We start from the raw sequence: 26,231 nt of genomic DNA, 5'->3' as shown, positions 1-26,231 counted from the left end.
TTTCCATGCTGGAGCTGATACCCACAGCGTTCAGTGCCTGAGGAGCAGTCAGCTGGGAGCCCCTGCAGAGAAGGGAGCAGAGAAACTGTGATGGTTCTAATACAACACACTTGTGATGACATTTTTTGATTATCTAAAGATTAAGCACCAAGTCCAATTTCACTTGCAGTCAACAAGAACAAACTACCTCAAAAGGTAGAGGCAAAGATGGAGGCATCCTGGATGAGTTGGATGCAGGAGATTGCTGATTTCTGAACAGGTCTCAAGCAGGGTGCCCAAGCTATGCTAGAAGGCACCCTGATCCTACTCATGCACAAATCACTGAAAGCTTGTGCAGTTGCTGAAATAATGTGACTTGGCTGTAAACGTTGCATGCAGAAATCAGTGATTTCTTTTTAAACACGCTGCATGCAGAAATCAGGGATTTCTTTTTAAACACACTGCATGGAAACAAGATGAATGCAAGCCAAAAACCCATGTGGCTCCGTGATAGATCACACTGTATCACAGCTAGGAAGAAAAGGCTCATTCCTGGCTGCAGCATGGACGCTTGCTGCTGAAGGTAGTAAAAGTCCAGCAAAAGTTATTTTACTAGCTTGTAAGTAACAGCCCTCCCAGCTCATAAATTACTTTCCTATAGGAATTTACTGTTCAGGGTAAGATGAACAACTCAAAAAGTAGTCTGACAATGCTGTCCAAATGAATTTAATTGCAGGATGAGGATTGTGGGACTTATGGTGTGGCTTTGTTCTGTACTCCCACATTCCTCACAGGTCAAATCACCAAAGTAGCCAACTGGCCAGAGCCTGCTCCAGCCTGCTCTAGTGAGCAAGGTGGTGTGGTGAAAATAATGGGAATTCTAGATCCCAAACACTCAATGGTTAAACACAGCAAAAGCTTGGGCTACTCCCTGGGACACCATTTTCTCAGGGCTTTTCGTGCTTATTGATTGTGAAACAGCTTAGGTGGGACCAGCAAAGACATGAGCTGGCCAAGCTTGAACCTGGGAGATGGAGTGAGCAGCCCTGGCTCCTTCAGACAAAACTCCTGCATTAAACCCCCTTTTATTTATGAGGAGGGTACAGCAAACTCCAAACAGCCAGGAGTGCCTATTCTAACAATGTCTTGTGGTGCTTTTCCCTGTGCAGGTGGTTGAGAAGGAAGGAAGGAAGGAAGGAAGGAAGGAAGGAAGGAAGGGAGGAAGGGAGGAAGGGAGGAAGGGAGGAAGGGAGGAAGGGAGGAAGGGAGGAAGGGAGGAAGGAAGGAAGGAAGGAAGGAAGGAAGGAAGGAAGGAAGGAAGGAAGGAAGGAAGGAAGGAAGGAAGGAAGGAAAGAAGGAAGGAAGGAAGGGAGGAAGGGAGGAAGGGAGGAAGGGAGGAAGGGAGGAAGGGAGGAAGGGAGGAAGGGAGGAAGGGAGGAAGGGAGGAAGGGAGGAAGGGAGGAAGGGAGGGAATAACCACTAATCCAGGTGAACCAACTTACTGCAGTCCTACCTATGAAAGCCAGCCTTGAAGGACATGTTGCACCAGGGACTAAGCATAAAAATGTTGACCTACCAGAAAAATCACCTGTTAGCAGTAGGTTACTTCCATCCCTACCAAGGAACAAATTTGCCTCTTTCCTTTGCCTTCCCCACACACTTGCACACACAGAGAGACACTGGCATTCTCTTACCCTTCAACCATCCCCACCCCAGCCACGGGTGGGTACCCTGGGCAGGTGCCCTTTCACCTGGAGTGGTGGGGGTCTGGTGGAGTCTGCAGCAGAGGATAAAACAAAACCTGCTGCACACAGTAGATCTCAGTGGAAGAAAGTCTTTCCTACAGAGGATTTTGATAGTGAGACACAACTATGTGAAGCCTTCCCTTACAAAAAAAAAAAAAAAAAAAATTAGCTTCATTGCATCCTCCAGCCTGCCTAAACCTTCTGGCACATTTCTGAATATTGCTGTGCTAATGAGGTAAGGAGCAGCCGACGTCCAAATAAATTCCAGCAAGAAGTTCCAGTTTACTTTAAAGTCATTGACTCTCTTAGGAGGAGGTCAAGGCAAAGTTATTTGGTCATGGTTTTTCTTTTGCTTCCTGTTTTAAGTTACCAAGTTCTTGTACTGTCAAAAAAACTGCTGACTTCTACCCCTCAGGTGTCTGTGCTAAAGTGGAAAATGAGCTGCTCTTTCTTTCCCCCTCCTCCTCTCTCTCTCTCTTTGTCTTCCTCCCTCTGTGTGCAACTTTGAGGTTGTCTGAGGGACAGGTACACAGAACATCCTCAAGGGACAGAACATACAAATTTTACAGATTTTAAAATACAGCTGGGCAAGAAATTGGCCCTTTTAAGGCTCCCCTAAATACAACAAGCATGCAAGCACCCCAAATAGAACAGAAGCAGCTCTGGAGACAGACCTGGAGACCAGAGATGGACACTGGAGTCTGCAGACCTCACTCAGGGGGGATTTTTCACTGTACAAGTTTTGATAGTGCTAAGATCTGACAAATTAGTTTGACTTATTGAGACTCAGAGGAAATTTGGGTTCACATTTCTGCAAGTTTGAAAATGCAGATTACTTTTTTCTTGAGTCTTAAGTTTTTAAAGGACTGTGTAAGACTCCAAGGCCTCACGGAAAATTCAGTGCAGAATAACTCCCCTGAATAAGTTAAAGCCTCTCCTGACCTCACGACTAAAATATTTGAGACACTAAATGAAACAAGGCATAAGAGGAAAAAAAAAAAAAGGTTCTGTGGACATGCTACAGCATCCCTTTATCTTCAGAGCCTGAAGAGGGTGGAGCGCAATTAGCTCATCTGTGAGAAATTTGGGCAGGGGAGAAACTTCAAGAAGAATTAAATTCGGCTCCAGACCAGGATCCTGCTGTCCCATAGATGACACCTTGGAAAGCAGCAGTTAAGCTGGGAACTCATTGCTGCAGGAGGCTGTGGTGGCCAGAGGAATGAGTGGGATCCAGAGGGGACTAAGGACACATGGAGAATCGATGCCCTGGTGGTGATCAGATTCAAATCCCCAGGTGCAACCTCAGCACTGACGACTTCCTGAGCAAGGAGCAAGCACATAGCAAAGGGAACTGTCACACCTGCAATGCCCTGTTCTTCAAACTTTCTCCTATATTGAACATCAGAGGGAAAATATACAGAGCCACACAGATCTTGCACAAATCCACTTCTTAGCTGCACACAAGTCTGTCTCTTCAAGAAGTGACACTGCTCTTGCATGACTCACTCAGCCTCTGCTAGGCTGGGGCAAAGTTTTCAGCCTTGGTGTATGTACATGGCAACTCTTAGGAAGCATTCTCACCCAAAACTGGTTTTCTGAGGAATGGAAGCAGAAAAAGCTATTCCCAGGCAGCTGGATGCGAGAGTATTTCAATATCCGCTCATCCAAGCTTTAATCTCTAAATTGCAAAAACATTAACATTATTGATTGATCAGACATTAATCCAACAGGAAATTTAATTAAATTAAAATGTGTCACTGAGCAGTCCTCACACTGTCACGTATAAATCTTTGGAAATAAGTAGACAAAGACAGCAGCAATTGATACCATGTTCCCAGCTCAATTTATCCCCCACCATTTTATTTTCCCACTGATCCTGAGTGTGCTCACAGACTCACAGGGGGACAGCCTCATCTGCAGGGTGTCCATCTGATGCACTCCAGCACCAGATCCCTCCATGTCCACTGGATGGGGGTTATTTACAGCTGAATAGGCTCAAACCAGACAGCTCTGGGGAAACAACCTTCATTCAAGGCACTGCCCTTAACTTAGCAGTGCTCCTCCTTGTAGCAGGTTTGTCCCCAAAGGCAGGAGAGTCCCAGAGAAAGTCTGAGAGGCCCCTTGCATTAAATCAGTTTATTCCTGGGGAGAGCATTTTGCAGCATCCAGCAGTGCCAGAGTCCCCACCAAAGCACAGACACGTGTGGGTAATGGCAAGGTGCTGAAATGGATGATTAAGAAACAACTCTGTACCACAACTTCTTCAGAGTACTATAAATCATTACAGCTGGCTGAATAACACAAAAAGAGATTAAGAAATATTTTCTCCAGTTCATTTCTGAACAGCAGTGGGTTTGGCTTGCTGTCACTTATGACAGGATGATATTTACTGTAATTTATTATTACTGTTGCTGCTCACTGCTATTCTGGCGGCCACTGGCTACTCATGAGAAAGTTTGAGAAGCTGGGGAGTTCATATGGCTTTTTTTTGCTAAAGTGTTTTTTCTACCTGACAGGGAGTTGTTTTTTCCCCAACATCTGTTATTCTCCTTCCCAAGTGCCAGTGTCCTGAGGGGAAACCAAGGGGCCGCACGCGACCGTGCTCACGTACTGGGGGACGGGGAAGAGCAGAAGGGAAGGAGTCAGCAAATGGTGCTGGGTGAGATGTCTTTGCTTCAATGGAGCGTGGGGAGGGAAGGAAGGGAAATCCAGATCAGTATTTATAGACATAAAAATCCAGCACTAAGCATTTTGCAGCGAGAAGGAAAACAAATATTCATTTACCCAGGTGAATGGTATCCACCACGCTCACCACGGAGTGTGCAGACTCCTGTGGGCTCTCTGCCTTTCTGTTCATCCAGCACCAAGCTACATGTGAGTGGTGCTGCCTTCAGAAACCACATGAATTATTTCAGGGTTTACATCCTCTAATCTTACCAAATCCAAACTTCAATTCCATTTCTTGAGAGCCGTTCTCAAAAAAATACTGAGGTAATACCAATTGGCTTGTGACTAGATGTGAAAATAGAGCTGTCTCAGCATGGAGTCCCACAGACAGGGCACAGATTTTTGCTGTCTCCACCTCCCACTTGCAGCACAAGTACAATTTTCATGCCTCTGTCAGAAGTGCCAACCTGGGGAAGTTGCAACGAGCAAGCAAGGAGAGGAGCAATGAATTAACTTGACAACAGGAATCGCTGCTGATAAATATCTTAAGAATTTGATCCATAAAGGTTTATTTCTCTGTGGTCCATGTTAGGGGTGGCTGTTTTCGGGATCTCCAGCAGCACGTGGTAGTGTGTGTTTCAGCTCAGATGCATATCTGCTTTGCAAAGGAAAATTCCCACTGCACAGAACAGACAAAGTGAGCTCAGCTGTATGGGGAAATGGATCTGGAACTGCATTTAGAGGCAGTGATTTATATATAAATTATAAAGTGTGTCAATTCCGGACACCCATTCATATGGAGTTTGTCAGATCCAGCTCTGGAACACGTACTGCCTGCAGAAACCATCCGGAAGACCTAAGAGGCTGCTTTAAACCCCGGCGTGTGAAAGGCCCCAAACCAGGACTTAATGGATTAGTAAGGCTGAAAAGGACCATCACAGTCATCTGGTTTTGCTTCCTATGTAACACAGCTGAAGAACTTCACCCACTCATTTCAGCATCAAAGCCATAACTTCTGCTGAAGCTATTGCATAGCTTTAGAAAGACACTCACTCTTGATTTAGAGACTGAAAGCAATGCTCAATCCACTGCATTCCTAAGCCAAATGTTCCAGCCATTAACTACTCTTGCTATTAAAAAGGCACACTTTCAGGGCAATTTTATCTAGCACCAGCTTCATGCAGTCACATCCTGCTATGTCCTTCCTCACTGTTTTAAAGAGCGGGTTACAGTCAGGTCTAAGTTGTGTGGACTGTCCTATGAAGCACTGCATATTTTTCAGACAGTCTTGAAAATACATCACCTGAGAATATTTATGAATGCATAAATTAATTGAAAATATCATTTCCAAGAGAATAACCAGAATAAGCCCCTCTTTTCTGATGAAAAACTTCTGCACATTTTTATGTATGTATCTGTGTTTTATTTTGCTTTTAATCTGATGCCTCTGAGATGGTGTGGACAAAGAGATACAGGTAAATATGTGTCACACACATCTCTCCCCCAGAACATTAGTAGAGGCATAATTCTGTGCATCAAAGCACAGTCTGTGTCACATCCAGCACAGACACTGAACAATGTCCCTTTAGAAAGGGCAGAGGGTGAGAGTAGCTTTATGACACTATTGATTTATTCTGTGCCTGCAGTTAAAAACTATACCCAGACAGACAATAAAAATAACTGCTCTAACCATATAACAGCTTCCTGCTACTAAAATGGATTTTACACTTAAAGGCATGGAGGGCTTTTCTTTTTTCCTTAAGTCTCAATTATGACTTTTTTTCTGAATAAATGGAAATGAGAAATTGTCAGAACTGGTTTAGTCCTGATGCTGCGATTTTTTTCTGCTCTCCCCAGTGTTTAAAAAGGCTGGGTTTATTTTTCCATTGCAAAGTTGTGTTGTAAGTGCACTAGTAGGCACAGTAACCTGGTATTAATCAGACCAGAAAATTTGGTGCACAATTTCTACATGAAGAAATGGGCAATGGGAGTGGTAGTTTGGAATGGATGTGTCATAAAAAATAAAATTGATTATGGTCTTTGTGGTCAACTGGATGAGCTAGGATTGAGGTTGTGACCTTAGATTTGAATGTTAAAATAATATCTAGAGCAACAGGATCATCTTCTAGAAAACCTATTTTCGCTCAAAGGACCCCATAGATTTGCACACTGAGATTTGGGCAAGCTGCAAGTGCTTTGCTACACCAACACTAGTGTCTTAAGCAGGTTTCTAACAGGCTTCTATGGTAATTAGCCAGTTTCCATGATAATAGGGAAGGAATCTTAAAAATGGAAGCCCTGGACTGTGTGGACATGAATGGATCTGTTTTAAGACCATATAACCCTCCCTTGAGGTCTTTATCAACATCCCTGAAACTGCTGAAAGAAATGGAGATAGCAGGGCAATGGGTCTGTGAGCTGGCACCAGAGGTAGCTGGAGAGGTCCTGTCTCTCTGTACTTGTCCTGTTAGGACAGTTTTGGATAGAATTACAGTGATTCAGACATGGGGAATTATTGACCTAAAACTTGGGCTTTTTTCAGATTTTTGTCAGCAGGGCTGGTTCTCTGCTCCAGTTCATCAGTTCACAAAGCAGCACCTATAGGCACAAAACATGGACTGTGAGGCAACACAAATGACAGCCCAGAACAGCAGGGGAAATCCCAAACTATATGAAAGACAGTGTGAGACAGGATGAGGTGGTCAGGTAGAGCAAGGAGAGATGTGCACCACAGCCTGTTTCTCTGCAGAATGAAGATGAGCAGCCTGGGTGCATGAGGTCAGACAGTAAAAGGAAGAGAGCCCTGGGCTGGAAAAAAAATGGTCAGAAAAAGAAAAAAGGAAAAAAGGAAAGGAGGAGGAACCTGCTATTCAAGTGTCATTCCTTTTCCATAGGTTTTATGATCTGGGAGATACTGCCTGAATGACACATAATGTGAGATATTGTAATGTGATCTCCTGTCCCCGGAGATGCTCTCAGAAATTAGATTATTACATGGGCATGGCTTTTATAAAATTGAGCAAACATTGTAATAAATGAACTCAAAGAGTGAGAAAATCAAGATTAGACTCTTCACATTTGGCTGGGGGATTTTTTTCACTTATGCTCTGTGATAAAGCTTAGATACATTAATTAACTTGCTTTAAAATTGACTTATTGAATATGTTTGCAAGATACATTTTTGTTTTAATCTGTAAAACATACAAATAGGAATGTTTACACAGAAAATGACCCTGTGGAAATTGTATATTTCCATCCTGGACAGAGAAGACTTTTTCAGCTTTTTTTTCACGTGTCCTTTTGGTGGTTCTGGCATTGGAAAATTCAGTTCTTGCAGTGGGGGTCATTGTGTGCTGAAACACTCATGGGACATGACACTGAAAACAGAGTTCTGGTTTCTCTGATTTTCATGTAATGGTCAACAGAAAATATCTAAGATGGAAGTTAAAATTTTCCTTTCAGTCATGGGGTTCATTGTCAACCTTCATTGTATCTTCAACTCCTCTGGACAAGCCAGTATCTGGCCCTTAAATGCTTACACACAGCTCCTCCCTTGTCCAGGATTTGTCACACAATTTCAAGAGTACAATTTCCTGATGAATCACTCCTCTCTGTTCCTTACACCTCACTTTCATGTTTATTATTTTTTGGAAGCATGATTATTTTACAGCCTTCCATCATCAGCCTCTTCTGAGGGCTCTAAATGTTTAACCAGTTTTAAACCTACATGGTTTTAGTGCTCAGCTCTCAGACCAGGGTGCTGTTTTCCCACATGGTGCTGTGGGACCCCTGTGCAAAGACATCACAGATGGCTCCCAAATCCCAACGGCATGGATGGCTGCTCTCCACCTCCCTCCATGCCTGCAGGGCTCAAGAGCATCTCAGCTAGGACCCAGCTTTAAATGGGGGTTCATGGCCCATTGCAGAAGGTTGCACCAGAGCTTTGTCAGCCTGTGGTGAAATCTTCACCCCTCTGGCTGGGATGCTTAACTGGAAGAAGAATTTCTCTCTGAAAGTCCCAACAGCTCTGCAATGTTGGAAAAAATCTTTATGGGGGAGTGATCCCTTCTGGTGCTTTTCAAAGCCTGTTTTCAGAGTAGCAGATATATTGGTGGTGGGTTGCTAAGTACAGTAACTACTCTACAGGAGCCAGGCACAACAAACCAGCTCCTCAGGTTTGATGCTGTGCTTGAGCACAGCTCCATGAGTGTGAATGGCTCCAGACCTCAATAATTGTGACAAATATAAATCCTGAGTAGGGAATTATTTAAGGTAGCTGTGGCACCTGAAGGTTTATGCTGTGAAGATGCTCTGCAGGAGCCAGTCTCTCCCAGAAGTAATAAATAGAGTGATGAGTTTTATCAGGGAAGGGAACCATACTTGATGTCTGCTGGTACAGGTCAGAACACCAAGCATGTCTTTGGTGACACAATAGATAATGAGTCATGGAATAATGAGGCCTAATCAAAGGGGGAGACTCCACATCTTGCCTGGTGTGGCCCCACATTGTAGATTTACTACACTTATGCAATGTGAGCACACCAAAAACTTATGCCAGCACCAAATCCTAGAATTTGCATGATTCTGGGATTTTATGCTACATCTAGGAGGTTGTTTGAGCATAGCTTTCTGGAGGATGAAGCAAATGTGTTCTGCCTCATCCATTCCCCCTAAAACATCAGTGAAAGAGAAGCAAGTATGCTGCAGATATCCTGCACTTCCAGCTGAAACTTTCATTTGGGAAAGAAACAGGCTAAACATAGAAAATAGGAGGTTAGGCTGAGTGATCTGAGTGGCTGTGACTGTTTGTAACTTAGCAGCTGGTCTTTGAGAAGTACTCTGTCCACTAGCTGGATGCCAATTGCCAAGAGATGCTATCAGTTGATTAAAACACAGCCTGCCAGCTTCCTGCTTGATAAAACTAAGTACAATCTGATTGGGAATTCTCAAACCCATTACAGAATGGCTAGTCCATCACTTAAATCAGCGTATACCACTTCCCCATGAATCATCAGCATACTTAGGTAATATATTTGCAGCAGCTAAACCCTGACAAAAACCCTGACAGTTTGTCAAAAAGGTCCCTGAGTGCCGGATCCTGGGGGGTGGGAAATGGCGGGACTGTGAGGGTTTCCTGTTGTTCCCTGCTCAGCTGGGTGAAGGTCATTTCCTCTCCTCTCTCACGCAGAAGAAGCTGAACCCTCAACCTTTGAAGGTGTGTCCATGAGCTCCCAGAAACAACAGCCAGCCCATGCAAGGAGCTCTCTCCTGCAGGGCCATGCTGACAAGGCAGGGTCACTCCCCAAAGAGGAGTGCTGGTCACTACATTTGCCTCCTTGCAGGTAAATAAGTTAATCCCAGCTGCAGAGGAAAAAAAAACATCATGAACTATCACAAATCAGTCTTACACTTTATTTCTTTTGCATGCTGTAACATGGAAAAAAAATAAAACAAGACCACCAAAAACCCAAACCCAGGGCTGCAAAGCCAGGCCAGCATTCCTGCAGAAGAAGGAAGGGGCATGCTGCCAACCCATTAAGGATAATCCACTAGCGGGTTGGAGTGTTTAAAAAAAGCCCTCTTTTGTTGGCTTTTTGGAGAGTTTTGTGTCTGCTGAGTTGGAGGTGGGTGTCCAACCCCAGATATACATCAGTGTTTGAACATCAGCTGCAGTTGTATCCTTGATCATCCCAGTGTAATAGATGGAAGTGTTATCCAAGAAATTGTTGTGGGACACTCACTAGCTGAATAACAACACTGAAATACCAGAGGAACAAGTCAACCCCAGCAAAAACATAAAAACTTCATTCCTTAACAGAAATAAGATCTTAAGAGGGCAACAAACTGATGCAAAATCTAAAGAAAGTGAGTAAATGCAATAAAATTTGGAGGTCATGTATTACTTATTAGGTAAGCAGCAGATTATAATGAAATAATGAAGCAAGAAAGATAAGTCCTAATCATAGGAATTCTCAGATAATGCCTTGATAGGTGGTGTTATCCTGCAACTCCACCACTTTCCATCCATGTCCTTTCATGTTCTCTCTCCATGTCCCTCCCTTGATTCTCCTTCCACTTTTTTCAATTTAATTAAACATTGTAAGATCTACTTGTGAAATTTATGGATAATACAACACTCCCTTGAAAAATGTCAATACATTATCTGGTGTAAAGTCATGTAATGTAACTCCATTGCTGGTCTCAATACATTTTATTTACAAGAAAATGCATAAGCACGAGACAAATATCTATTGTTTGTGCAGTTTCAAAAACATAAACTATCACATAAGGGGGTTTTTGTGCTCCCCCTTAAACTGCTGGGAGTCAGGGAAATCTCTCCAGAAGTAAGACTGGTTTGGAATAGGTGAAGTAAAGCAGAGATTCACAGGCACAGTTTCCTCATTTAAATTAACACAAAGTGAGAGGACAAAGAGGCTCCAAAAATTCTGTCCTTGTGGTTCAAATTTGAATATATGTTTTTAAAGCTGGCCAAGCAACTGAAATTAAAGCTCATGTAATTAAGTTCCAGTAATTTGAGCAGAAAGTAGTCCTGGGAAAGTTAGCAGGCTGGAAACATTATGACGAAGAAGATATATTGGATTTTTTTGTGCCATTCCTATCACCTCAGAAGTCCGCAAAGAGGAAATTTAGGGTTAGTCAAGAGTTTTCAGTCTCTGGCGTGCAGACCCCAAAGGTCCATGGACCAAACCACACAAGCAGACGGCTGTGTGGTGTGTTCCCACCTGAAGTTTTCAGTGTCTCTTCAGTTTTCTGTACAGGATCATGACACGGCCCCAAAGTCTCCATCCTCAGGGGTGCTGCTGCCTTCTTTTCAAACTCATGTGGCTTTGCTCTCTGCTCCTTACACCCACCAGCAGTCCTGGCTTACCTCCTGCTGCTGCAGAAACTTTTGGCCTCCTCATGGTGCAGATTTATAAGCAGTGTGATCTCCTCTGCATCCAGGCATCACCACTCCGGATCTTCTGGGAGACTAAGGTTGGAAATTGGAAAAGGGATCACAAAAAGTGATAAAAGTAGAAGTAAAAAAGATCAGCAGCAAGGAGGAACAGCTACAGAAGACTGGGCAGTTACTAAACAAAAAGGATAATGAGCCAGGAGGAGTCTTGGTGGAAGAAAGAGGAGTAGTGGTTCAAGAGCTGCCAGTCACAAGCAAGAAGGGTGTCACATAAAGCAGTTGACCCTCTCTAAAGCACAAACTCCTCTCCAGGCTGTTATGGGAGCTCTGGGAGGTTTGACATCCTTCCCCTTGCAAAGCAGGGTTACAGACACCCTGAAGGACTTTGTGGTGGTGTGGCTGCCCCTTGGATCAGAGCAGTGTGTCCCACCAAGCCCTGGCTTGCTTTTGGAGAGAACCCCCCGCTGACTCTCCTCTGGAAGGAATGTGTGTGCACTGAAGCTGTTCTGCAGCTGGACCAGTGCCCAACAAATGAAGACAGCCAGGGCATTACTGCAAAACCATCCCAAACAGAGACACAAGTGTAGACAGAGCTGAAGCATAACCCAAGAGAAACAAGGCTACTGTCAGTTGCCTTAAATTCACTCAATATACCTGCGGGAAAACTGTAGGGGATTTAGAACATAGAAATGTTGAAAACTATAAGAATTTTTTTGTAACATGCTGCTATTTTAGGTCATATTGTACCTTCAACACTTGCACACACTTCAGCTAACATCAGTGTGAGCTGTACTTAACGAACAGTGAAACATGCAGGGTGCCCAGCGATGACTGAATGACTCAGGAGGAACTACAATTGATAAGACAATGATTTATGGGCCTATTGTTTTCTAGGTTCTTGTAAATAATCCTAATTGGTGTTAATCATCCACCCTCTGCTTTGTGTTATCACCAAGCAAAGAACACTTCCTAAAGAAGCTATTTAGGGGCATAATCCTTCTGAAAGGCAAGACAGCTATTGACTTCCACAGGACCTGCACTGAGGTGCTCAGCCAGGGAAAACAACTGTGGAATATGAGCAAAACACATCGCGCTGTCTTTCCATGCTTGCATTCAAAAGTTCCTTTCCAATAAACTCAGAGTAAGTTCACTGTGTCCCAGTGATCCCTTCCACATGGCCTCCGTGCAGGGACTCTCCAGCCTTTCTACCAGCTCAGAAATGCACCTCAAAGGACGTTCATTTGCTGATGTTTATTTACTGCCAGTTTCCAGCTCCTGCCTGCATCCCCTTGCGATGGGCTGGCTGTGTCAAACCTGACAAAGGCTGCTTTGGAAGAGCAGACACCTGCACCAGGACCTGGTGTTTTTCTGACTCTGATTTTATTGTTATCTCTGAAAAAGTGCTTTGATCTTTTGCTGCTTCACCATTTGTCACACCATGCCCTTGTCACGGGGGAGCCATGGAACTCCAGACCCCCTTGCCTGCTGGTTTTAGGTGTAAGGTTTGGTGGGCTCAGTTTTAGCATACAGATGAGCTTGCTTGACCTTAACAGGTCTGCACTTTAAAAAACACTTAAATAGCATTCTAGAGGGTGCAGTCACATGCTGCTTGCTTACGGAAACTACAAGGAAACCAGACAGCTTTTCAATTTGTGTATCAAAGAGAAGGAGATTTACACATAAAAGGGTGAATTATTTTGATTTGTAGTTTTCAAGCCACTATACGTTCTCTGACATAAATGCTCCCTTGTCTCTGCTTTCTGATAGTTCATATCAGGTTCAGTGGCCTAGATTTTCAAAAGTGGTAATTTTGGAGGCCAGTATTCCTCAGTGCCAACTCAAGGTGCCTTAAAGAGACCAGATATTGTTAAGATACTGTGTGTCTTTGGCAAATAGGGCCATTTTAGCATCTTCCAAACTTGGCACCCCAAAGCGACAGTGTGAAAAATCCTCAGGGGTGGGTTTGCCAGAGGAATAAAGCTTTTCCCCATCACGCCATTCCTTCTTCTGACTCTGGTCCTCACAGCATCATACTCCCATCACCATTAAAGGTTCCTGCAGAGTCAACATCACCAGTCCTTTTTGACATTCTCAACCACCAAACATCCTACATAACCTATAAAAAGAGCTCATTTCCTCAGCTATTTCATCTTTTAAGTAGCTATCAGAGAAAAGCCTTCTAAGGCCTGAGGCTGTACAGCCAAAATCTAGCTATATGGTATTTGAGGGAGAGGAGGGGAGAAACCCTATCCCAATATCTGCATTATCCCATTACCCTTGGATGTCTTCCACGTACTTGGAAGAGCAATGCCCCATTCTTGAGGCTTCACATTGCCTTTTTGGCAGAAGAAGGGTGGATGTGGCTCCCTTCAAAGTCAATCAATGTCACATCTTTAATCAATCTAGAAGGTCACCACTGCACTTCCATCAAAAAAGAGTTGGGTACAACTCTTGCTGAGTCTTGATTGTTTGTGGGGGATGCACGTTGCAGTGGGTGTTGGAAAAAGTCTTTTCTGGTCCTGACCTCAGCCCATCTTCTATTCCTAGGCTCTTTGTAAGAGTTTAAGATCAAATGAAGATTATACCCAGGACTCTGAGACAAAATGATGCAGGAGTATGTGTAGTGAAACCCCAAAATACACCAAAGTGACTTATCTCTGTGTTTCTTTATGGCTGTGAACACATGCAGCTTTGCTGTAAGGTTCAGAAAGCTTAGGGAGCTTTTGTGTGAAGGCAGTTCACATTTTGAGCAAGCTTACAATGATTTTGAGTTTCACGTTACAATCATCTATGAAATGTCATTGTTCATCTGGGATGTCTGTGAGTGGTCACAAAACAGAAATCTATTGCATTTCAGGGAACTGTGACTAGGAGGGAGAATCATGGCAAGGTATGTGTCAAAAACACTTGAACTTGAAGTCAGGACCCCTTACACAAACACACCCATCAATACAAAACACTGAATCTGTTAAGCCAGAAAATTCTTCCCCCAAGTTGGAGTAATTTCATTTCCATCCTGGCACTACTGGAGCAGGATCCAAAACTCAGTAAAGTCAAGGGTAGAATTTCCATTGATTTCTGAGGAGCCTGGATTGGATCCTAGATCACATTGTCACACTGCAGCAAAACCCAGCCGTGTTGCAGTGTACCCACCTGCTCTCCAAAGTCGCAGCTCTAGCCGTTCAAATCCATTGCAGGTACAATGTAGGTTATTCCAGCATTTACTTGGTGCAATGCTAAATAAATACTGTTTTATCAAAATCAGCAATACTGCTCCTCGTTAGTAAATTAGGCCAACTAATGCACGCTTTTTATTAGGACATTTTGTCTCCTTAAATCAAAACCAAGTGTCAAAATCCCTATTCTGTCAATCAGACCGGTGCCCTCCTGCACCGGCTGTGAACTAGGACTGGCTAAAGACGTATGGAAAAAGTGAATGAAGACCTTAACATGTTTTTTAATGAGGAACTTGGGCTTCTTTTACAATAATTCAACAAAATCTGGCTAGGTGAGGGATCAGCAGCTTTTATGTACATGAGAAAGAAAGAACGGAAGAAGGGAAGCAAAAAGGAAGGCAGGAAAGAAGGGATGAAGGAAGAAAGTAGGGTATGAAGACCCTCTGTTTCATTTATTAATACTTCATATTGACAAGTCACAAAAAGACAAAACCACAAAAACCCTCTTTAACCTTTATCTGTTCTCAACAAAATCACCCACCTACAAATTAAAATCCCATCCAGACATTGCTGAAATTACTTTCTTAGGCAGTTCAGTAAAGTAAATTGTTGTGCACACTAAGAAATTATTTTTAAAATAAGACACAGAGATTTTTTCCTTCTGTGCAAATCAAACCAGAACTCTATCTGAGAGGAATTTCTGGGAAGAACAAATAATCCTCCATAGCCAGTACTAGAGTAGGTGCCCTAAACAAACCTACAGAAGGAGCATAATGAGGCAATGATTTATTGCGTGCTATGCAAGTCTCGCTGCTGTGAGTGTGTTGTAAGAACCAGCGTAAGGGAGAGGCAGTAATCATCCAGCCTCCTCCTCCTCATGTGTTTCTGGATATTACCTGCTCAGGATATGAGTGTGACACTGAGAAAGGGCTGCAGCCTCCCTGAGCTGCAGGATTGGCAAATGATCTTTGTGCTGCAACATTTTGTCTCATATTTAAGGCACCATCTCCCACTGACTAAAAAATAAATTTAAAAATCTGCGTATGGATATTCTGAAACTTCACACAAATATAAAATATCATCCATGTTGGATGCATTATTGCTATGTGTGTACCAGATACAGCTTTCAAGTTGTGTTTATTTACAGCAAGAGTGTTGCCATCAGCAGGTGGAATCCTGGATCTTTCAGAATGAAGGGTAAAACTTCCTTTGGCTGCAAAAGGGGCAGCATTTCACCTTTGCATTAGGGATTAAATACAGACAAGGAATTCTGCCCACAGAAATATTTGTAAGAAAGTCTTGGTCCTGAAGAATTACAATCAATTAAATGAGGAGCAGAAATATGCAATGTAAACAGCATTGCACGGATCAATACAAATCAACATGAGCCTGACCCTATATGTGTTGTATTTGCAACTAGCTGGGCTTTTTTTAAAATTTAAAATTCATTTGTGTTCTTATGACGACTGGTGGGTTGCTTGCACTTCTGCCCATATTCCTCTCAATTTCTCCAATTTAAGATACGAAAAATCCCCAAAACTAAGAATTAGTCTTCAAATGTGTTTGGTGAGTTATTTATCATAAATAAACATGGAAAAATTACCTGCAGACTACTTGTGCTCAACTTCCCCCTTACCTCCCCCCCGCCCCAAAAGGCTAAATCAGTGAAATAAATTAATTGCTATGAATTATTCAGCTCTACCTGTGGCAATGAAAAATAGCAAGAGCATTAGGATTCTTCTTTGTGTACTAAGCCTCTAATTTATAGAGAATGCATATTAATAAAACACAGGAAATTCATCAATATTCAAGTCACTGGCTGCCTGACTATTTAATGTAAAATTACCAGCCAACTCAAAACTCTTACTAGTTAATCATGCAATCTAAGCCATTCTGATATTGATGGTTAACATTAATTGCCCAACTGCCATTTATAAAAACCTCTCCTACATCTTCCCTTTGCCTGGAAGAGAACCTTTGACACATTTAAGTTTTCAGACAAGCTGGAGTAGGTCAGCTCATCCAGCCTGCTCTCCAGCCCAAAATGTCTGTTTGGTTCTCATGAAAGGGATGCTGTCTCCTGTTGTGGTTTTGCTTTTGAACATGAACAGTAAAAACTGTCCTTCATTATAAGGATCTTTGATACGTTTCCCTCCTTCTGCAGATGTTCTGCAGGTGGAGAGAAGAAGCAGCTGGTTTTTGTTCCCTGCACAGATTGTGTTGTCCTTTACAATGGAAACAAAGGTGTTCAGATCTGGAAGGCCAAAACAGTCTCACCCGCCAGCCATGTACTCCATAAAAAGCCACCAACAGCATGTTCCCTCCCCCAAACCTGACTTCACACTCCAAAGGGGGTGGCTGGCAAAGAGCAGTGACACCTTCAGACATTGCCAGCTTGTGCTGCATGACCTGCTCTGCACAAATCAAGGTGCAACATAGGAATTGGGGGAAAATTCTCATGTGATAAAACTTAGTCAAAGTTTAGGCTCAAACTCCCAAATTTATCATACCAGTAAGAAGTGCTGATGAAGGGGATGGCAGTGACATCTTCCTAAAGCAGTGCACCTGAGCCGCTCTCGGTACTTATCATCCGATTTTTTTTTTTAATTCTTCTTTTTTGGTTTTATTAACTTAATCAAATTAAAGTTTAAAAAAAAAGTCAGGGAAAAACCCAACCTACAAGCAAATAGAAACCTTTCAGTTATTCTAGCCAAAAAGTTAGGAACCTGGAAGTTAACTGCAAATCAGCAAATCTGCAAAGAACTCACTGTAGCAGAAACTTCAAACTACAAATATATAGAGTCATGTAAGTGCTACTGTATAATTTAAAAAGGATTTTTAAAAGCAGAATTCTTAACCACTTTGAAATGACACCCTGGTGTAATTTAAACTGAAATTAAAGTATCTTAGAAAAATTTTGCCAAAATTTTTTTTAGAGTAAAGAACACAGTTTTCTCTGGATACAGTAGTTCTCTGGATTGAGAGAAATTGCTTGAATTTTATGATTTTGCCCCTCTGTAATCCAGGAACTACCAAGAAGTTAACAAGTGTATCTTCCCATGAAGTGAGGGATGCTGAGCAATGACTGGTCAGATAAGACATGTGGTGTTGCTTCTACTCCCTGACTACTCCGGAGCAAAATCACTCTCCTGGCCTTGAGCCTTATGTAAGGGACCCCATCATCCATCACAGCCGTGTCAATAAGAACTTGAACCTGCATGTTTGCAGAGAGCAAACACTCAGTGTGCAATAGCAGTGTCTCCCAGCCCATTTCAAAATTCCAGTAAATATTTGCGGAGGATGTTGTGCAGCCTTCGCGCAGGTCCCGGCAGCGACTCAGCGCAGCTTCCCCACGGTGGGCTCCGAGCTGCTGAGAGGTAACAACGTGCTGACAACAAGGAGAAAATGATGACTGCACAGTGAAACACAGCCTCAGAACAAGCAAAGACTAAATAAACTCTCAGCATACCTCGGTAATTCTTTGTGGCACAAAAAGTGGCTTGGGCCTTGTCTGAACTGGGCTTTTACCTAAGCTGGAAAACCATGTTTAAATTAAATTTAAAAACCATTCTTCTTAAAAGCACTTCTACAATGCTTTGGCTGGACAGTGTGTTTTTCTAACCAATGTTTACATAGTTTGACCCATTTTCACTTCTTTGCTTTAACTGAAACTATTAATTAAGCTATTTAAAAATTAAATTGAGTATATGCGTGCTTTGGACTGGATCTCAGGCTTCATTTAATTGTTGGTTCTTGTCCTGAGTTTGGCTGTGAGGGTGTGTGAATCTGTCTCCATTTGGAAATGAACATGAAATTACAAATATATTTCATACAGACTATGAGATTGAGTAAAATACTGAAGACATGCCCTGCTTTAATTGTTTTAATTATTTGGACTATATCCCCATGATATTGAAAAATTACATCTGCAAGAAACACAGTGACATGAGTCCAGTGTAGCTCACTGTGGAAAACTGTGCAGTTGTAAATGGCTGAGCTGGTGTTAGAGATATAAACCGAAGTTCGATTTTTATGAGCACAAAAACAGTCACACATCACAATTCTTGTGATTTATGTTCCACAATCATGTTGGATTTTTGAGTGGAAAAGGTACCTAGAAATTAATGAAATGGGGTCATCTCTATTTTTCTATTTGCAACTAAAATAATTCAGGGCTTTCTCTCGTAGAGGGGTCAATGTGCAAACTGAAGTTTGATTTAGATTTCCCCATTGAATGGCTTTTCTGTACAGAAATCTCATGAAGACACACTGACTGATTCTTTAAACTTCACTGTTGATGCTGAAATTTTGCTGTGTGTCAAAATTACATTAAACAACTGCACTTATTTTCACCAGAAAAATTTGATTATTTACTCTCATTTACATTACATTTTTTCTCCACTATAAGGCTGACTTGGTAATTCCCTTAGGTCTGGACATCTCCAAGTAGACTTTTTCAGTAGAAAGCAAGCTTTCATTATATTTCATAATTTTTTTTCCTCCTTGATTTAAATGTTATAATTGGATTGGAGAGATATTTGTTGAGAACTTCATGTTTTGCCAGGCTCCATGAGCAGCATCTTTTCATTTCTCTCTTTTCAATGAACCTTTTGACTTGATAAAAGTGGCTCTAAGGTGTTTTTACAAAAGAGGCCAACAGAGCCAGTTCATTTTAAACCCTACTCTTTAAAGTATCTCATTTCATTACTATTTCTTAATAGAGGCACTATCCTGCAATGTCATAAAGAATGCTGCAGTTGACTTCTGTGGGATCAGGATCACTCTCTACTGTAATTAGTTCTATATTTCAAAATATTAGAGGTCATTTTCTTCTTTTTTTTTTTTAATCTGAGAAAAGACAACATTCGGAAAAAAAAAAGGCTTTCAAGTGTGACTGTCAGTAGAATACTAAAAATAAGTTGCAGGCATTCCAGTTGTTACAATTTATATTTCTAATGAAATTTTCCTCTTCTCATTTACTGAAAATTTTTAATGTAAGCTTTTACAGCCATTGATTCAGTATCTTTAATCTTCCACCAATATTAGATAGAAGTGGAACTAACTAGGGAAAATCTATCTGGTTATAAAGAACAGTGTCTATAAAGTAGTTCAGTTCATCCAAAACTGCTTTTTTTTCCCCAGTCGGTTGGATAGGATAAAATTATATTTTGAAATAGTGTTAATACTATTTGGAGATTAATACACTTGTAATTAATAATACTTTTAAAATATTATGATGCCCCTGGAGAAATCAAGGGATTCAATGTCAATCACCCTGACTACCAGCACTGGGCATGATCCCACAGTGCCAAGTTCTGCTTCTTTTAATTGCATTCAGTAGCAAAACCTACTCCCTGAGACTGGTAGGCAAAATTCAGCTCCAGCCCAGACCAGGGAGGGAGCACATAATTTCTAACAACTCATTTAGATGAGATCTGTCAGGGTTTGCATGAGCAAAGGCCTGGGAGCCAGTCTCACAGGGAGATAATAGCTGAGCACCCACACCCCGGGTCGTGGCCTCTCCGTCCTTCCCTGTGCCGAGGGCTTGCCGCAGGCTCTGCCAGCACCACGATCCCTGTTTTGCAAAGAGGGCTGTGCTGCTTCACTGGGAGCTGTCAGGCTCCATCCCTTTCCCCAAGCTCCTCTCCCCAGCCCCATAAACACCCCAGAGCAGACACCCTTTGTCCACACAGTCTATTTATAAAACCCCACTTCCAACATGTTTCGGCTGGTGTAGGTCAGCTCCACAGCTCCAATTATGGCAGCCAAGCTGTGTAGCAGGAAGGTGCAGCACCCGAAGAAATGGTCCAGGGCCAGTAATGACTTGACCCTGAGCAGCCCCAGCAGAGCAGCACGTCTGACCATGCCCTTCGAGCGGGGCAAAAACGTGCTTTTCCCTCATGACCATCATGTCAATGCTAAAAATATAAAACACTTTGACCCTGCAGAGTAGCCTGAGTGTGCCTTATGGACAGTGCCTTTAAAATCCACAGGTCCCTAAGGCAGAAAGAAATCCCGCACCCACTGAAGTGAATGGAAAAACTCTCCTGCCCTGCAGGGTGCCAGGAGTTGCTTCCCAGGGCAGGAAAGTTAAGAACATGTGCAAGACATTGGCAGGACAAGAGACCTATTTTTGGACACTGCTTATTCTAGGTATTTCTACCATTCCCATTAACACTGTCCCAGAACACGTGGGAATCATTCATGCATTTACTAATCTTGAAATGAGAAATGAAAGTTGCCCAAATTCCCTGGGTGAGGAACAGCAGCAGAGGTGAGTCTGTCTGCTTGGGGACTGCTCCTGTGCACAGAGTCTGGCTGGGACGTGGATACACCATGCAGCCCACAGCAGCAGGGCACGGGGATGCAGACCCTGGACACCTCCTCAGCCTGCTGCATGCCCACATATACACCCTTCCCACACCCTCTGCATGGGCAGTAACAGATGAGCCCTGTCAAACACCTGCCTGGGTCTCTGCAGCTGCCACGCATGGACAGGCACTTGCACATCCGTGTGGGAAAGCAGTGTGCATCCCTGCTTTGCTGCTGAGACCTGACCTGTGTGCTTCCCACTCCATTTACTTCTCATCATGCACAATTTCAGGGCTGGGATGCACAGGAAGGTCCTGCCAGGATACGACTGGTTAGTTCACACACTCCCAGGGCTTTATCCAGCAGCACATGCCAGTCTCTGGACAAAAGGATCTCTGCTGTTTCCAACAATGGATTAAAGGGCTCCCTCTGCACTGGCCAGCATGGTCCAGAGCAGTGTGGAGGTGAGCAGCCCACATGGCCATGGCCATGACTCGTCACACGAAGCACCCCAGACACACACAGCCATCCCCTCCACCTGCTCTGGGCACAGGGGAGACGTAGGGGCTACATGCACGTGCACGTGCATCTTTTCTCCTCCATCTCATCTATATCTGGCACAGGGAAGGGGTGTGATCTCCCGACAGTGTGAGAAAAAGTCTCTATTTATTCTGTCTGGAAGGGCGTTGTGTGCAGTGAGAGCATCTCAGCTCACGTGTGTGCTCGCAGGAGACTTCATTTGGGGTGCTGACAGAGGAGCCCTGGTGCATCCCCTCAACCATGGGGGTTACCTGCAGACCACAGCAGGCAAAGGAAGGAATGACTTCGAATGCACTGTGCCCTCTTCCAGCACCCTAATACTGTCCAGAAGAGCCAGTGCTGAGTTTCAGTGGGCTGGTGGTGCGGGCACAGGCTCCCTTCTGCTGATTTGACTGAGCCCCAGGGCCCCTCAGGGCTGGTGGTGGTGGGGGTACTTCTGTCAGCACTCTGTGGAAACAAGTTAATTGACATATGCTAACACACTGTTAAACATAACACTGTCGTGTTTAAAAATATACTAGCTGGTTGGATCAAATGCATTTTAAAACATGCCTGCTTTTTTTTTTTTTTTAAGAGGATGAGGTTTTGGTTAACATGTGCTAGTAAAAACATTTTTGAATATGGTTGAGATGCAGGAGATGTGAGAGCAAGAGCAAGTGTCCTTTGGCCAAATACAGTCTGCAGGGAAACTTAAATTAAAAAACAGGTTTTCCCTGGTAATGTTAATTTGTTTATATTGTCCATTTCACAGGATTTCAACATGAACATGCAGCAAAATGTCTGTGTGCAGCATAATACCATGTAATCCATCCATAGCATTTGTAAATTCAGCCCTAAGGCACCACTGCAATAAACACCATAATCGTGTAATACGATAATAACAACTCCCCAAAAGCATTACAACTCTTCCTGTCAATACAGGTATCTCTTTAATGACATGCTAAAACTGAAACCAGAATTAAAATCAAGATGTTGTTTTGTGTCTTTAGCTATAGTTGTAATATACATCCAGGGAGAGGACTACTCCCTCTGACTGAAAGGAAGCCAGTTTCTGACTCTGTCCACTTTTCTTTCTGTAAGTAGCTACTGCTGGAAAACACACAAACCATTCCTCTTTGCATGCTATTCTGCTTCTGGCTGGTCCTCCAGCACTCTTCAGCCCAAGGATTCTACAAAGCTAAAAGCTGCAATAGCTTTTTACCTCTAGTTTGAAGCCAGGATCCTCAGCCATACAATCACTCCCAGTGAAGCTCTTTACACCATCACAGAGCAGAGAGCGTGATTTTGGCTGGTGAATGAAGCAGCAAGTGCAAGAGAACACTAAAAGACAAAAGACTTTCTTTCCATGCAAATGTACTGTGAGACAGCAAATGGAAAATGAAATAGCAAAATCTAGGTCAGCGAAAAGCTTATGGTATGAAGAGACAATAAGTAGAATTGCCTCTAAATATAACAAATACTTACTCAGGTTTTTACCAAAAGCATTGAGGGTTCTTAAAACAATAATGCTGGGGCCTGATTTGTAAATCTGCATGTTCAAATATTATGGAGCAAAATGAAGTCAAGATTCAAAAATGAAACCATACATCAAATGCCTGGCAATGTATGTACACAAATACATGCTGTGATCGCCCGTCATCTGTGCCCGAGTCAGTGTTATTGGAGAGCTGTACGAGCAGTTTTCAATCAGGCTTTGGAGATGGAGTGCAGAGCTGAGACTCATCTCTGGGCTGAAATCACAGGGGCTACAGAGAATTTGCATTGACACTGCTCAGAGATGGCATTTCTGTTGGAATAAGTGAGGGTGTTTTGAGGTTTACATTGCATTTTGTGTGCAGGGTTTAAAGAACAGGAGAAATTAAGACCAAGATGACTATGGAGACAAAAGAAACCTGAGGAGAACTTAAAAGCAAACCCGTCACTACAGAGATGCCTGGGCCAGGGCCCCCCCAGCTCCAAGCACTGCTGTCAGATGCAATGGCAACCTCTGTGCTCAGGAATGCCTTGTTCTGGGGCTCCAGGTTGATGGGCATATCGTCACAGACCTGGGGCCAAGATGGCTCTGATCATTTGAGCTTGGACTTGATGATCTGAGAGGTCTTTTTCAACCTAAATGATTCTGCTATTCTATGTGATGTAACCCAGTACCTTGGACCTGCACACCAGTGAGATGTGGAAGGGGAAGGAAGAGTGAGGTTGGAGCTTAGAGCAGGTTGAAAACATTCTCTCAGAAGTAGCTGCTACCAGCAAGAGAAAGAAGAAAGAAAGGAAAAAGCTGGGGCTGAACATTTTTTCCAAGTTCCTGCCCTTACCACATTGTGCGTAAGAGATCAGAGCGCTGTCCTGCCTCTGCCCCTGGGGCAAATGCTCCTGGTGAGAGGATCTGGTGAAAATTTGTAAAGCCCTCTGGCCATGCTATTCCCCAGATGAGATTATATTATAAGATTTTTAAAAAGAGCAGGCAGGAAAAAAGCCTGCTAGCTTATGAACTTCCTTGATCTGAAGCTCTACAGATTCTTTCCATGGTTTTGGTACAGCACCTTATGTGCAGGGTGGAAGGGGAAGCTATTGAGTGTTGAATTACAGAGGGGAAAAACATCTCAAATTCCTTACTATTTATACTCACAACTTTCCCAAATCATTATACACAAATCCCCTAGCCTCAGCTGAACTGCTCATGGGTTACAGGGCCAAGAAAGAGGTGGAGCCTTTATAGCTCACACTAAGCCTTTCAGAATCATGAAGTTCCTAAAAAAATGAAAGCAATGAAAGTTACCATGCCAGGCAAAGAAAACTCTACTTCTTCAGTGCCCCACAAGAACAGAATTAATGTACCAGACAGTAGGAGGCTGCTTTCATAACAGGGAGCATAGGTTGCTTATTTGTGAGAAGTTTTCTGGGACTACCTTCATTGTTAAGCTGAGGCTGACACCGGGTACAGACAGAAATTTGACAAAAGCATTGAGCGATTGGGGTTATTTGAGAAAAAAATCTATTCTGGTAGTCCAGACACTAGGCTGGGACTTGTTAAGTTGTGAACTTGTTAAATTCCTGCTCCACCAACGGCTTCCTGAATGACAAGAAACCAGAGCTTATTTCTGCTGGTACGAATTCGCCTTGACTTTCAGAGACACCGTGGCCTTCATGTGGCAGCTCCTCACCCATAAAGCTGTTTGAGGATCTGCTTCCCCTCCTGCACATGAGTTCCACCAAATACCCTTGGGATGTATCAGAAAACCATAGGCAGAGAGGGGTTTTAAGCTCAGGGGACAGATCCAGGTGCAAGTCCTGAGAGATTAATCTTTGCACAGTGCTTCTGTAAGTCCCCACACAAGCCTGATTTTAGGATATCTTAAAGACTTATTTGACTTTTTAAAATTCCTTTTGCCTCTGCCACGACTAGTGAAGTGGATGGTTTTCAGATTTTAGTTTCCTTGTTTTTACGGTGTTTCCCTGTTTTGCCAAAGTTTCATTCATTGTTTTTGGCCCAAACAGTGAATTAAATTAGGAATACCCATTTTTACTTTTGTTTCTTGACTATTTTCACTCCATGGCTTTCAGGTTTTAGCAAAGTGCTCTTATTTTTGGATTTTCAACACTGAACAGGGCAATAGAGACATTAAAGTAAGAAATATGCTAATTGGACTATATAATAAATGTAAAAGTTACGAGAACTCTCTAATCACGTGAGATTTGGAGGCTCCCATCTCTACCCTAATTAAAAATCTCAGTCCTATATGATTTAGCATGAGGCTCACCAATACTTCTCAATAAGTACTATGTGCAAGAATGAAGCACCCCATGGGCTCTTTTGGAGGGACAAATGGCATCTTACATGAGTGAATTTAATGTTCTAAATTGCGACCATTTTACAAGCAGGAGTCAGGAAACTCCACCAACAGAAACAGGGATGTGGACTCCAAGACTATATCTGGGCCTCTAGGTGGACACATGAGATCCTCAAGAGGATTGAAAGGAAATGCCCCATGGGGTGATCCAGAAGGGTGGTTTCTGTCCTCATATCTCTCAGAGGGAATTCCTGGAGAGTGATGCACATGTCCTGCAGCCCAAACTCTTCACAGACTATCCACTGACCAAAAAGTCTGCAGCCAAGAGGAACGTTGGTGGCCAGGGAGATAGCTGCTCTCCCACCTTCTCCATGCAGGAGGGATGGATCTGAGCTCACAGCTTTGCTGCCATGCACAACGTGCCAATGGAGCCAGCAGGGTTCAATGAAAGGTGCAGCCACTGAACTCTGTTATGTTTGTCCACACCCAAGAGCTTTTTAAACACAGACTGTTGAGTTACCCAAAAAGCACCTGAGCCAACACACTCTCAGATTTCCAACTGATAGCCCTCAAAAATAGAGTTTCGTCCCCGTTAAACAAGCAACTATAACATTACTAGAGGTCTGGAGCCTTTTGTGCTGAGCTTTGACCTACAGCAGTATTTCCCTGCTAGAAAAAAGCAGGCTGGAGTTGGTGACATAACACCAAATATACAGATGGGACCACACTATAATTAGCAAGGGAATGTCATTCCTGCCATCTTTGCTTTGTTTGTAGCTGTGCCTGTAAGCTCTGGGGAATGGTGTGCATTTCACGCAGTCTGCACAAGAACAAGGATTGCCAACTGTCCCAGTTCTGGTGGGATACCCTTGGTCCTCTGACCCGAGGCTTGCAGAGATGCCAGCAGTGCCATGGGAGAGCAGTGCCCCTTGCCAGGCCACTGCCATGACCCCTGGTCCCAGGGCAGAGGAGAGGGACTTCTCTGCATGGCATCAACAACTCAGCTCCCTCTAAAATGCCACGTGCTCCCATCCAGAAGAGCACTGCCCATTGCTTCTGGACTGACTCCTTCACACAGACCCATAAACATCCTTTTGCCCATCATCAA

The 26,231-nt window shown here is 43.2% G+C and overlaps 1 protein-coding gene across 3 annotated transcripts in view; it reads right to left on the bottom strand.

Moving 5' to 3' along the window:
* Positions 1–26,231, bottom strand: part of MAF (MAF bZIP transcription factor) — a 185,034-nt gene that overhangs the window by 112,125 nt on the left and 46,678 nt on the right. Inside the window, exon 3 of one of the 3 annotated variants that reach the window (XM_032122102.1) lies at positions 10,588–11,382. The exons of 1 other annotated variant lie outside the window; for it this stretch is intronic. The gene's annotated coding sequence lies outside the window, so the exon portion shown is untranslated. Of the gene's footprint in view, positions 1–10,587; positions 11,385–26,231 lie in introns of those variants that run through there. One more of the 3 variants, XM_032122103.1, reaches the window with a different exon arrangement.

This window comes from Corvus moneduloides, chromosome 12 (assembly GCF_009650955.1).
Source record: "Corvus moneduloides isolate bCorMon1 chromosome 12, bCorMon1.pri, whole genome shotgun sequence".
Lineage (NCBI taxonomy): Eukaryota > Metazoa > Chordata > Aves > Passeriformes > Corvidae > Corvus > Corvus moneduloides.
This window is presented reverse-complemented; position numbering and strand designations above follow the sequence as displayed.